The sequence below is a fragment of the Silurus aristotelis genome (assembly GCF_946808225.1).
Source record: "Silurus aristotelis genome assembly, chromosome: 18".
Lineage (NCBI taxonomy): Eukaryota > Metazoa > Chordata > Actinopteri > Siluriformes > Siluridae > Silurus > Silurus aristotelis.
In genome coordinates, this window is record NC_139591.1 from 11409034 (window position 1) to 11422705 (window position 13672).

A 13672-nucleotide genomic window follows, 5' to 3' on the forward strand; every position below is an offset into this window, starting at 1 on the left:
CATAGAGTTTTCCTCACTTTAGCTGTGGTTAGACAGAGCACCTGGTCACTGGGAGGAGGGGTGGTCTTCGTCGCCGCCATGTTGTTCTGCACCTTGAAACGGGCATAGAAGTCGTTCAGCGCATCTGGGAGGGAGGCATCAGGGTCATAAGCAGGTAAATTTGTCTTGTAGTTCGTGATCGCCTGGATGCCCTGCCACATGTGCCGGGTGTCTCCAATGTCCTGGAAATGGCTGTGAATTATCTTTGCCTGTGCACGCTTTGCTGTCTTTAAGGCCCTCTTGTGCCCTGCTCTAAAGGTGGAGTGTCTGGATTTTAGCAGCGCACGCACCTTAGCGGTCATCCACGGCTTCTGATTGGACCGTGTGGTAATGGTCTGAAAGATAGTCACATCATCAATGAACTTGCTGATGTAGCTAGTCACTGTTGACGTGTACGCCTATGAGTTGATGAAATCGCCATTGGTTGCAGAGTACCTGAACATGTCCCAGTCAGAGCATTCAAAGCAGTCCTGCAGAGCAGACATGAATTCTGCTGGCCAGGTTTTTTTTACCTGCTTCCTAGCTGGTCTTGAACGCCTGTTGAGTGGTCTGTATGCTGGGATCAGCATAACAGAGTTGTGATCTGCGTAGCTGAGGTGGGGGTGGGGCTTCACCCGGTATACACCCGGGTTGTTTGTGTAAACAACATCCAGCGTGTTTTCTCCTCTGGTTGCAAAGTCCACATTCTGATGAAATTTAGGGAGCACAGTCCTCAAAATTGCATGTTTGAACTGTCCGTCGACAATAAACAATCCGTCAGGGTGTGTGTTTTGTAGTTCGCTAATGGTCCCATAGAGTATCCTGACCGCTTCCTTACCATTAGCGCTGCTTGTACTGTACACTCCAAGCACAATAGTGGTGGTGAAGTCCCAGGGTGAATAAAAAGGTCTACATCTCACAGCCATAAACTCCAACAGCGATGAGCAGTAGGTGGGAACGTGAGTTCTTACACCATTCCGTGTTGATGTAAACACACAGCCCCTGCGAGTCTTACTGCACAGAGCTGCATTTCTTTTAGCACGAAACGTGGCTAACCCGTCCAGCTGAATGGCGGTGTCCAGAACTTTGTTGCTCAGCCATGTCTCAGTGAACACAGAGATGCAGCAGTGTCTGTACTCACATCGAGTAACTTGCTCGAGTCTAATGAAGTCCAATTTATTGTCTATTTGCCAGCAGGACAGATGGAAGAGCAGGCCGGCTAGGGTTAGCTTTTAGCTAGCACTAGACCCCACTTGCTTTCCGTGCTTCCGCTTCCTCATGCAGCACTTTGATGCCCCCTCCTGCGTCCATCTGCCGCAGGCGATGCCGATGTCTTGGGCTTGTTTCGCGAAGCACGCTGAGGTCGAGTAGCTTCTGCCATAGAGCAACGATTATTGTATTGTTCGGGTTGTTTCTGTCTTCTTGGAGTGTTCGGCGGTGGTACACAAGGACACTGGTTCCTCCAATGTCCATATGTTATGTAAAGTGGACTACAAAGTGAAAGTTGCACCATTTTGGATCCGGAGCAGCTGCTGCGAGCTACTGACCAAAGCAGAGGAGGGACATGGTGTACATCGGTAGAAGAATGCTGAGAATTAAGCCACCAGGAAGTAGGAATAGAGGAAGACCAAGGAGGTTTATGGATGTGGTGAGGGAAGACATGCAGGTACTTGGCAGGTACTTTAGACGACCCCCTGTCCTCTACATCTGGGACACCAGTATGGAGGCGGATGATCCGCCGTGGTGACCACTAATAGGAGCATCCAAAAGAAAAAGAAGTAGTCACATGGCACCTATATATTTTTTTATTCATTTCTCTTAGCAAATTCCCCTTAATTTTGAGTTATCTTCTTTTACCTCCTTCTTTTATCAATTCCCCTTATCTCCTAACTTTGAATTTCCTTCCCTCCTTCTTCTTCTTCTTCTTCTTTCGGCTTCTCCCATTACGGGTCGCCACAGCGGATCATCCATCTCCATACCACCCTGTCCTCTACATCTGCCTCTTTCACACCAACTACCTGCATGTCTTCCCTCACCACATCCATATACCTCCTCCTTGGCCTTCCTCTTTTCCTCCTTCCTGGTGGCTCCATCCTCAGCATTCTTCTACCAATATAACTCATGTCCCTTCTCTGCACATGTCTAAACCATCTCAATCTCGCCTCCTTCACCTTGTCACCAAAACGTCCTACATGGGCTGTCCCTCTAACAAACTAATTTCTAATTTTGTCCATCCTCGTCACTCCCAACGAAAACCTTTACAACTTCAGCTCTGCTACCTCCAGCTCCGCCTCCTGTCTTTTACTCAATGCCACTGTCTCTAATCCATACAACATCGCAGGTCTCACCACAGTCCTATAAACTTTCCCTTTCATTCTTGCAGATACCCTACTATCACAAATCACTCCTGTCACTCTTCTCCACCCACTCCACCCTGCCTGCACTCTTTTCTTTCCTTTCCTAACACACTCTCCATTACTTTGCACTGTTGACCCCAGGCACCTGAACTCCTCCACCTTCTCCAACTCTTCTCCCTTCAACCGCACCACTCCACTGCCCTCCCTCTCATTTACACACAGGTACTCTGTCTTACTTCTACTGACTTTCATTCCCCTTCTCTCCAGCGCATACCTCCACCACTCCAGGTTTTTCTCAACCTGCTCACTACTTTCACCACAAATCACAATATCATCCGCAAACATCATAGTCTAGGGGGACTCCTGTCTGACCTCGTCCATCAACCTGTCCATCACCACTGCAAACAGAAAAGGGCTCAGAGCCGATCCTTGATGCAGTCCAACCTTCACCTTGAACCAGTCTGTCGTTCCTACTGCACACTTCACTGCTGTCACACTGTCCTCATACATGTCCTGCACCACCCTCTCATACTTCTCTGACACACCTGACTTCCTCATACAATTCCACAACTTCTCTCTTGGCACTCTGTCATACGCTGTCTCTAAATCCACAAATCCACAATGCAATTTCTTCTGTCCTTCTCTATACTTCTCCATCAAAATTCTCAAAGCAAATAAGGCATCTGTGGTGCTCTTCCTTGGCATGAAACCATACTGTTGCTCACAGATGGTCACCTCTTCTCTTAGCCTGGCTTCTACTACTCTTTCCCATAACTTCATAGTGTGACTGATCAACTTAATTCCCCTGTAGTTACTCCAGGGCTGCACATCTCCCTTATGCTTAAAGATCAGTACCAGCACATTCCTTCTCCATTCCTCAGGCATCTTCTTACCTTCCAAATTCTTGTTAAAAAATCTGGTTAAAAACTCCACTGCCATCTCTCCTAAACATCTCCATGCTTCTACCGGTATGTCATCTGGTCCAACCGACTTTCCACTCTTTATCCTCTTAATCACTGCTCTAACTTCTTCCTTACTAATCCTATCCACTTCCTGCTTCACCAACTCCACATCATTCAACCTTCTCTCTCTCTGATTTTCCTCATTCATCAGCTGCTCAAAATACTCCCTCCACCTTCTCAACACACTCTCCTCACTGGTCAACACATTTCCATCTCCATCCTTTATTGCTCTAACTTGCAGCACATCCTTCCCAGCTCGGGCCCTCTGCCTGGTCAATCGGTACAAATCCTTTTCTCCTTCCTTAGTGTCCAACCTCTCATACAGCTCCTCATATGCCATTTCCTTGGCTTTTGCCACATCCCTCTTTACCTGCTGCCGCATCTCCTTGTACTCCTGCCTACTTTTCTCATCACTCTGTTGATCCCACTTCTGTTTTGCCAACCTCTTTCCCCTTATGCCCTCCTGCACTTCCTCATTCCAACACCACGTCTCTTTGTCTACCTTTTTATTTCCAGATGTCACACCAAGTACTTTTCTAGCTGCCTCCCTCATCACTTCTGCAGTAGTTGCCCAATCATCCAGCACCTCTTCACCACTACCGAGCACCTGTCTGACCTGTTCCCTGAACCTCACACTACAGTCTTCCTTCTTCAGTTTCCACCATCTTATTTTTCTTTCAGTCCTCACTCTCCTCCTCTTCTTCTTCACCTCCAAAACCATCCTACAGACCACCATCCGATGCTATCTAGCTACACTGTCCCCTGCCAACACCTTAGAGTCTCCAATCTCCTTCAGGTTGCATCTCCTACATAGAACATAGTCCACCTGTGTGCGCCTTCCTCCACTCTTATACGTCACCCTATGATCCTTCTTCTTAAAATATGTGTTCACTACCGCTATTTCCATTCTTTTAGCAAAATCTACCACCATCTGCCCTTCCACATTCCTCTCCCTAAAACCATACCTACCCATCACCTCCTCGTCACCTCTGTTCCCTTCACCTACATGCCCATTAAAGTCTGCCCCAATCACCAATCTTTCATTCCTAGGTACACCATCTACCACTTTATCTAATTTACTCCAGAATCTTTCCTTTTCCTCCATCTCACAGCCCACTTGTGGAGCATAGGCACTGATGACATTTATCATCATCCCTTCAACTTCCAGCTTCATGTTCATCACCCTATCAGAAACTCTTTTCACCTTCACTACAGTCTTACTGTACTCTTCAGAATCACCCCTACACCATTTCTCTTTCCAACCACACCATGATAGAACAGTTTAAACCCACCCCCAATGTTCCTGGCCTTATTCTCTTTCCACTTGGTCTCCTGAACACACAACATATCAACCTTTCTCCTCTCCATCATATAAGCTAACTCTCTACCTTTACCAGTCATAGTACCAACATTTTAAGTGTCAACCCGAACCTCCTACACTTCTCCTTTCCCTGCCATCCCTTTAGACGTTTTCCTCCTCTCCTTCTCCTCCTTTGGCCAACAGTAGCCCAATTTCCACCTGTACCCTGTTGGCCAATGATACCTGTGGCGATCTTTGTTAACCCGGGCCTCGACCGATCCGGTATGAAATTCTTATTTGTGATCCGCATATTTGATTTGACACGTTTTACGCTGGATGCCCTTCCTAACGCAACCCTCCCCATTTATCCGGGCTTGGGACCGGCATTAAGAGTGCAATGGCTTGTGCAACCCTAATGGCTGGGTTAAAATTCTCCTCCCCTCATTGTGAGTCTATAATTGGACTTCCTATTTCACCGAGTTACCCTTTTTTTCTGCCTTTTTATGTTATACTTTTCTTTAAATAGCATTTTGTTATAAAACCTTTGCTTCCTCAGGTTCAGCCTCATTTTGTTCTTAACCTCCATGTGTGAACAATCATTTCTGCAGCCTATTTACCTTCCTGCATCTGCAATGTGTAAGTTTTCTCCTTTTTTTCCAATTTTTAATGCTGTTTATTATTCCACTGTTATTGAATCAAGATAATATTCTTTTTTTTTTTATTAAGATTATATGCTTAACTATATTGTTCTACTATTCATGTCAGTACTTTAAGATATTTTATGCCTCAATCGTTATAAGTCTTAGAGCTGACTTTGTTGTATGGTCTTGAGCAATTTATAGGCTTATTGTCTTGTTTCTTCTTTGGTTCTGCCAGGTGCACACATTGAACACATAACAAGAACTTGACATAAGATTAGTCACATCTTATGTCTAATCCTTTTGATATTGACCTTTACTAACTTCTCTTTGTTGGTTCTTCCTTATTTAGCCTTATCTCACAGACGTTCTGGGACAGCTGTTTATTCTCCAAAAACAATGTCATCTCAGCTGTTCCAGAAACACCCTTTCTGCCTCCTCACATTGTGCAATATACTCTTACACATGTCGTGAACACACAGACCTCACCTGACCTCCCTGTTGTTTGTCATCAGGAGACGCAGACTGACAATGAAGACTATGGTGATCTACGCCCTTGCAAATCTGTAGCAACTCTTCCATCCTCCCTTTATCCTTCTTACTAGTCTCCTGCTGATTACACTCCTACCTCCCCTGTTCTTTTTCTCAACTATTATTTTTCTCCCATGCCTTCATCCGATTCTGACTCTATTTATTCTCCCATATCCTCTCCAACTCCCATGGCCTACGGGCTCTTTTATCCCAATAAACATGCCTAAATATCTCCTGCGGGGTTGTTTTATTTCATCTGCACACTCATAACCTCAGTCAAGCCCTATTCTACTCTTTGAGTTAGTATAATTTTAATTAAGCTTGGAGTAAATAGGCTAAATATGTTAGATTATGACTTAGGCAAAAAAAGTTTAATCTAGCTAGTTATGTTACATTTATTGTATCTAATAAGTTCTACATAAATAATTAGCTAAATATGTTTGATTAATTACTCTCTGTTAGCTTGATTCAAATCTAAGCTAAATAAGTTGGATTAGAATGTTTTTCTCGAAAGTACACTTCCTCCTGTCCACTCCAGATGCAGCCCATGATTGCAATGTCGCTTGCAAACTTTTGAGCTGTACACCTGTACAGATTGAACACCCACTTAGAATTGGTGATAAAATGACTCTTGTCATATTGTTAATTTTTCAGAGTAAAATTATCTCTGTTTTAAGTAAAAAAGTTAACACAGCTCAACACTGAATAGTGTTACTATCATTTAACACTAAATGAAATTAACTCTGAATAGTGTCAACACAATTGAACACTAAAGGACATTAACTCTGATTTGTGTTACCAAAATTTAACACTAAGGTGGAAATTAACACCAATTTGTGAGTACAAAATTTTAAAACCTATTTGGTGATCAAATAACTCCAGTAAGTATCAATATTTAACTCTGTTGTGTGACTAATTTGCTCTGCTACAGTGCAAATTCAACTCAGTGTTTTGTTTTTTTCCACATTGAACAAAAAACAAGTTCACCAATGTACCATTTAATACATTTATTAAAACAATGTCAGGCCTAAATACAAGCACAACAAAAATCACATCTGCATAAAATGGCAAAAGGCCACACATTGTTCATCACCAAAAAGACCATCACACAGGGCTGTGTTCTGAGCACACTACTCTACTCCCTGTTCAACCACAACTGTGCTCCTCTGTATAACTCCAACATCTTCATCAAGTATGCAGATGACACCACCGTGGTCGGCCAGATCAGCAACAATGACGAATCGGACAAATACAGGGAAGAGATCCAAAGCCTGGCAGCATGGTGCACCACCAACAACCTGACCATTAACGCCTCGAAGACTAAAGAGCTTGTAGTGGACTTTCGGAAATCCAACAGAAAAGTCTCCAGCTTTAAGTTCCTGGGAGTTTACATCTCTGAGGCTGTCCTGGCACCAGAACACTTCAGCTCTGGTTAGGAAGGCATAACAACGCCTGTAATTTTTGAGGAGTCTCAGGAAAGCTCATCTGTCCTCAGGAATTTTAACAAGTTTCTACTGCTGCATCATCAAAAGCATCCCGACCAACTCCATCGCTGTATGGTATGGAGGGTCCACTGTGTGTGAATGCGAAGCCCTGCCGATGCATCACTGCCACCCAACTACCTGCCAATGAACACTTTCACCACAGCAGATGTCTGCGCAGAGCTTACAACATTATCAAGGACCTTACATCCCATTCACAAACTGTTTAACCTCCTTCCATCAAGAAGGCGATACAGGAACATACAAACCAGAACCAGCAGGTTCAGGGACAGCTTTTTTCTATGCACCATCACACTAGTGAACTCTACACTACATCTACACTCTTTAGTACTATACAGTTAGATCACAGTATAGACACTGTACATAACTTCTGTACAATTAAACATACAATGTACATATTACATAGTATATATTTTTTTACTCATTCAATTCAATTTTAATTCATTTTTATTTGTATAGCGCTTTTAACAATGAACATTGTCCCAAAGCCGCTTTACACAGATAATGTGGTGATTAAAAGTAAATATGTTCTTTTTAAGTACGTTTGTCCCTGATGAGCAACTGTGGCAAGGAAAAACTCCCCGAGATGGCATGAGGAAGAAACCTTGAGAGGAACCAGACTCAAGAGGGAACCCATCCTCATCTGGGTTGCACCAAATGTCCATTTGCAGATATACAATGCTGCGGGGTACAGTGATGACAATCAGAAGCAAACTGCACTCCCAAGTCAGTGCAGCAGACCGCCGACACCAGCTACAGTCCAATCCATCCTCAAAGCACCGTTCTACTCCGGAATTACATGGAACCACCCAAGGTGTTGATGAGAGACCGTCCCAAGCTGCACAGAAGTGTGAAGATCCACGGAGGGGAGAGGGGCAGGAACAGTGGTCACTGGAGCCTCAGGAGCAGGTTTAACTCGACCGAGAGAGAGAGAGAGAGAGAGAGAGAGTGATGGGAAGAGAAGGATATGGATTATTAAGTGTCCCTATTGGTGTATAAAAGACTCCGGCAAGAATCGCTATGGCAGCATAACTAAAAGTGAGAACCAGAAGGTAACACAGACATGAGGGATCTCTGGGATAAGAGACGACCCACCACACCACCGTCAACAAACCCGAGTGAACGTGTGAAAGTGAGGGGACGACAGCATACAAATATACCAGTTCAGCAAACACTCTATATCCATGCTCCCTCCAGATCTAAGCCTTTACCTAAGAAAAATCTACTGATAAAAGGCTTGACTAAATAAATAAGTTTTCAACCTTGACTTGAACACTGAGATTGTATCTGAGTCCCGAACACTGGTTGGAAGGCTGTTCCATAACTGTGGGGCTTTATAAGAGAAAGATTTGCCCCCTGCTGTAGTCTTCATTATTTGAGGAACCAACAGATAGCCAGCACCTTTTGATCTAAGTAGGCGTGGAGGATCATACTGGTACAGAATTTCACTTAGATACTGCGGTGCAAGACCGTTAAGTGCTTTATATGTCAGTAGTAATATTTTATAATCAATGCGAGATTTGATTGGGAGCCAGTGTAGATTGATTAAAACAGGGGTGATGTGGTCATATTTCCTAGATCTAGTGAGGACTCTTGCTGCTGCATTCTGAACTAACTGAAGCTTATTTATGCACTTACTTGCAGACCCAGACAGTAAAGCGTTACAGTAGTCTAATCTAGAAGTAACAAAAGCATGAACTAGTTTTTCTGCATCCTGTAACGACATTATATTTCTAATTTTAGCAATATTTCTAAGGTGAAAGAAGGCGATCCTGGTAATATTATTCACGTGAGACTCAAAGGAAAGACTCGGGTCAATAATCACACCAAGGTCTTTGACAGCCGTACACGCTGAAACAGAAACACCATCCAGAGATGCTACGTAATCGGAAAGTTTACTTCTAGCTGCATGTGGTTCTAGTAAAAGTACTTCCATCTTATCTGAGTTGAGCAGAGAAAAGTTATTAAGCATCCACTGTCTAATGTCCTTTACACACTTCTCAACATTGTTAAGCTGATCTCTCTCATCTGGCTTTGCTGAAATATACAGCTGTGTGTCATCAGCATAGCAATGGAAGCGAATCCCATGTTTATGAATGATTTCACCAAGAGGCAGCATATATAAAGAGAAAAGCAGTGGGCCTAAGACAGATCCTTGAGGAACACCAAACTTTACCTCATAAAGTGTGGAGAACTCACCATTTACATCAACAAACTGATAGCGAACTGATAGGAAGATTATGAAGGACCTCAGCCATCCCAACAATGGACTCTTTTCTCTGTTGCGTTCAGGAAAACGCTTCCGCTCCCTGAAAGCGAACACAGAGAGAATGAGGAGGAGCTTCTTCCCGCAGGCCATCCGGTGTTTAAACCAGGAAACACCCAGGATCTAGAACTGGCCCACTCTCTCCATCATCACACTTCTCTGTACATATTTCACCTTTGCACCACGTCACTTTAAACATATCTCACCGTTCGCACCACGACACTTTAAACTCTGGACTTGCACAGCACAGTGCGCTTTTTATTTTATTCATACCACACCATATTGCACATGGACACTTTATGGACCCTTACACCACACCATACCGCACACGGACACTTTATGGACAACCCACCACAAATTGCCTATTGTTTACATTTTTTTTACTACACATTGTTTACTGTTTATATGTATATTTGTTTCATACATTATCTTTTTATATATCTTTATACCTTATATTCTTTTATTTTATTTTATTTATTTTTATTTTATTTTATATAGTTTTCTTATACCTTATACTTATTTATCTGCCTCCTTTTCTTTTCCCCCATCCTATTCCCTCATGCCGGATCATCGTATAAAGCATCTCACTACATGTCATACCCTGTATGTATGTGTATGTGATGAATAAAATTTGATTTGATTTTTGATTTGATTTGATCAGTCAAATAAGACCTGAGCCAAGAAAGAGCTGTTCCCTTTATTCCAACAACGTTCTGAAGTCTAGCAAGCAGTATAGTGTGATCAATGGTGTCAAAAACTGCACTAAGGTCGAGCAAAACAAGGAGACAAATCCCTGATCAGAGGCCAATAACAGGTCATTTACCACCTTAACTAGCACCGTCTCTGTGCTATGATGAGGCCGAAATCCTGACTGATACATTTCAAAAATGTTATTCATAAGTAGGTTTGAGCATAACTGCTGTGCTACAACCTTTTCTAAAATTTTGGATATAAAGGGGAGATTTGATATTGGTCTGTAGTTGGACAACTGACATGGGTCAAGGTCAGGTTTCTTAATGAGGGGGTGGATAACTGCCAGTTCGAAGGATTTTGGTACATAACCAGTGCTAATGGAAGAGTTTATTTATTTTAAAAACAGGTTCAATTACCTCTGGAGCTATCTGCTTAAAGAAACTTGTAGGCAAGGGATCAAGAATGCAGGTTGATGATTTTGATGAGGAGATTAATGAAATTAAGTCATTCTCATGAATAGGAGTGAAGCTTTGTAGTTGATTGTCTGCTATAATTACATTGCTGTCTACAGGGTTACTTGTAAAATAATTTGGATTTATATTAACCATCTGGATTTCTTGCCTGATGTTTTCAATTTTATTATTAAAAAAGTTCATGAAATCATTACTACCTAATGATGGTGTGCATGTTAGTGCAGTGCTTTTATTCCCTGTTAATTTTGCTACCGTGCTGAATAAAAATCTAGGATTATGCTTGTTATTTTCTATGAGGGTGGAGAAATATGCTGATCTAGCAGCACTAAGAAATTTTCTATAATTTAAGAGGCTCTTCTTCCATGCTATTTGAAATACTGTTAATTTTGTTTGAGGCCATTTACGTTCTAATTTTAGAGTGGTCTGTTTTAAGGTGCGCGTATGATCATTATACCACTGTGCTAATTTTTTCTCCCTGATCATTTTGGTCTTAAGGGGAGCTACATCATTTAGAGTGTAACGTAACGTTGTTTCTGGATGTTCAGTGGCCCAGTCGAGCTCTGCAGGGTCTGACGGAGATCTATCTAATATCGTAATTTCGGGAAGATTATTAATAAAACACGCTGCTGTAGCTGACGTGAAAGTACGCTTTACACGGTAACGTGGTGAGGTAGAAATGCAATGACTGAGGCAAATTTTTAACGAGATTAGATAATGGTCAAATAGCTTCAGACTGTGGAATTATGACTAAGTTTTTTATTTTTATTTCAAATGTTAACAACAAATCGAGAGTGTGTCCACCACTACTCTTCCTGATTATCAAAATGAATATTAAAGTCACCAACAATTAATGCTTTGTCTAAAGAAGTAGCTAAATTTGTAATGAAATCTGCAAATTCTATCAGAAAATCAGAGTAGGGCCCTGGGGGTCTATAAATAATAATTAGTGGAATTAACTGACTTGACCTGCTTTTGGACACTGAATATTTTATGTTGGTGTAAAGAACTTCAAATGTTTTACATTTTTGTTTAGTCTTTTGTGTGACGTTTAGATTATTATTATTATAAATAGCTGCTACTCCACCTCCTCTGCCATTTAGACGGGGTTGGTGTATGTAACTATACCCAGGAGGACTCGCCTCATTTAATGCTACATATTCATTCGATTTAATCCATGTTTCTGTCAAACAAATTATATTAAACTCCTGGTCGGTAATAATTTCGTTTATAGTAAGCGCTTTTGACGTGAGAGATCTAATATTCAACAATCCAATATTTAGATCAGAGGTGCTGGCTGTGCGTTCAGTTCTATTTAATTTAATGTTAATCAGGTTACTTAAACCGACTTTCTGATAATTCCTATATCTTGGTTTTGCTCGGGGGACAGACACAGTCTCAATATGGTTGATCCTGAGTGACGACTCTGTGCAGCTAGCAGACGGTCGGTTTAGCCAGTCTGTCTGCTCCCTGGCCTTGGCTCTAGACAGTCACTTGTTAACTAGTGCTGTTCTGAAACTATTACCTATACTACAAGAAATGAGAGCACCACCTTCCCGGGTGGGATGGATACCGTCCCGCCCTAACAGGCCAGCCTTGCCCTCAAAATTGCTCCAATTATTAATAAAGCCCACATAGTTTTTGGAGCACCACTCGGACATCCAGCGGTTCAGCGACCATAACCTGCTGTAGGCTTCATCGCCACGTCGCATTGGGATGGGGCCAGAGCATGTTACTGCATCGGACATTGCCTTCGCTAATTTACACACCTCTATAATATTACTCTTAGTAACCTCTGACTGTCGAAGGCGTATATCATCAGCTCCTGTGTGAAAAACTATCTTAGAGAACCTGTGCTTTCCTAAGAATCCAAGCTGACCTGCTATGTCCGGTGCCCTGGCTCCCGAGAATATACATATCCTGTGCTGCTGGTGCCCCAAAAGGTCTAGCTAATTTCACGTGTCTCAGAATGGAGTCTCCTAAAACCAGAGCTCTTTCAGGTTTCTCAGCGGGTGCTTCACTGAGGAGAGCAAACCTGTTGGACACGCGAAGCGGAGAGGAATGGTGCTCCTGTGGGCGAGCCTTAGCGTTAGCTTTGGCTTTGCGAGTATGAAACTGCACAGTGACATTACTTTCATACAACAATAAAGACACATAATAATCCATATCCTTCTCCTACTGTCACTCCTCTTCTCTCTCTCTCTCTCTCTCTCTCTCTCTCTCTCACACACACACACACGGTCAAGTTAAACGTGCTCCTGAGGTTCCAGTGACTATTGTTCCTGCCCCTCCCCCCTTTGTGGATCTTCCCACTTCGTCCAGGCTTGCCTCTGGACAGTGTTCTCTTCGATTGGAGGCCACTTTGTGCAGCTTGGGACGGTTTCTCATCAACGCCTTGGGTGGTTCCATGAAATTCCGGAGTAAGAACGGGCGCTTTGAGGATGAATTGGTCCGTAGCCAATGTCAACAGTCTGCTACATTGACTCAGGACTTCTTTTCGCTTCTGATCATCTTCACTGTACCCCACAACATCGTATATCTGCTAAAATGGACATTCAGTGCAACCCTCTTGAGGCTGGTTAATCTAAAGGTTTCTTCCTTATGCCATCTTTGGGAGTTTTTCCATGCCACAGTCGCCACCGGCTTGCTCATCAGGGACAAACTTACTTATAAAGAACATATTCACTTTTACTCACCACATTTTCTGTGTAAAGCTGCTTTGAGACAATGTTCATTGTTAAAAGCGCTATACAAATAAAATTTTATTAAATTGAAAAATTGAATTGAAATACGTAACCTAGAGAGATTCTGGAAGTTAACTTCTCTTTTAAGTTTCTTAGATAATTTGTCAAATAATATTTCTAAATAATCTTAAACATCTTACCAAAATTTACACCTTCTCTGACTCACCAGTAGGAGATTCAGCTGCTAGCAG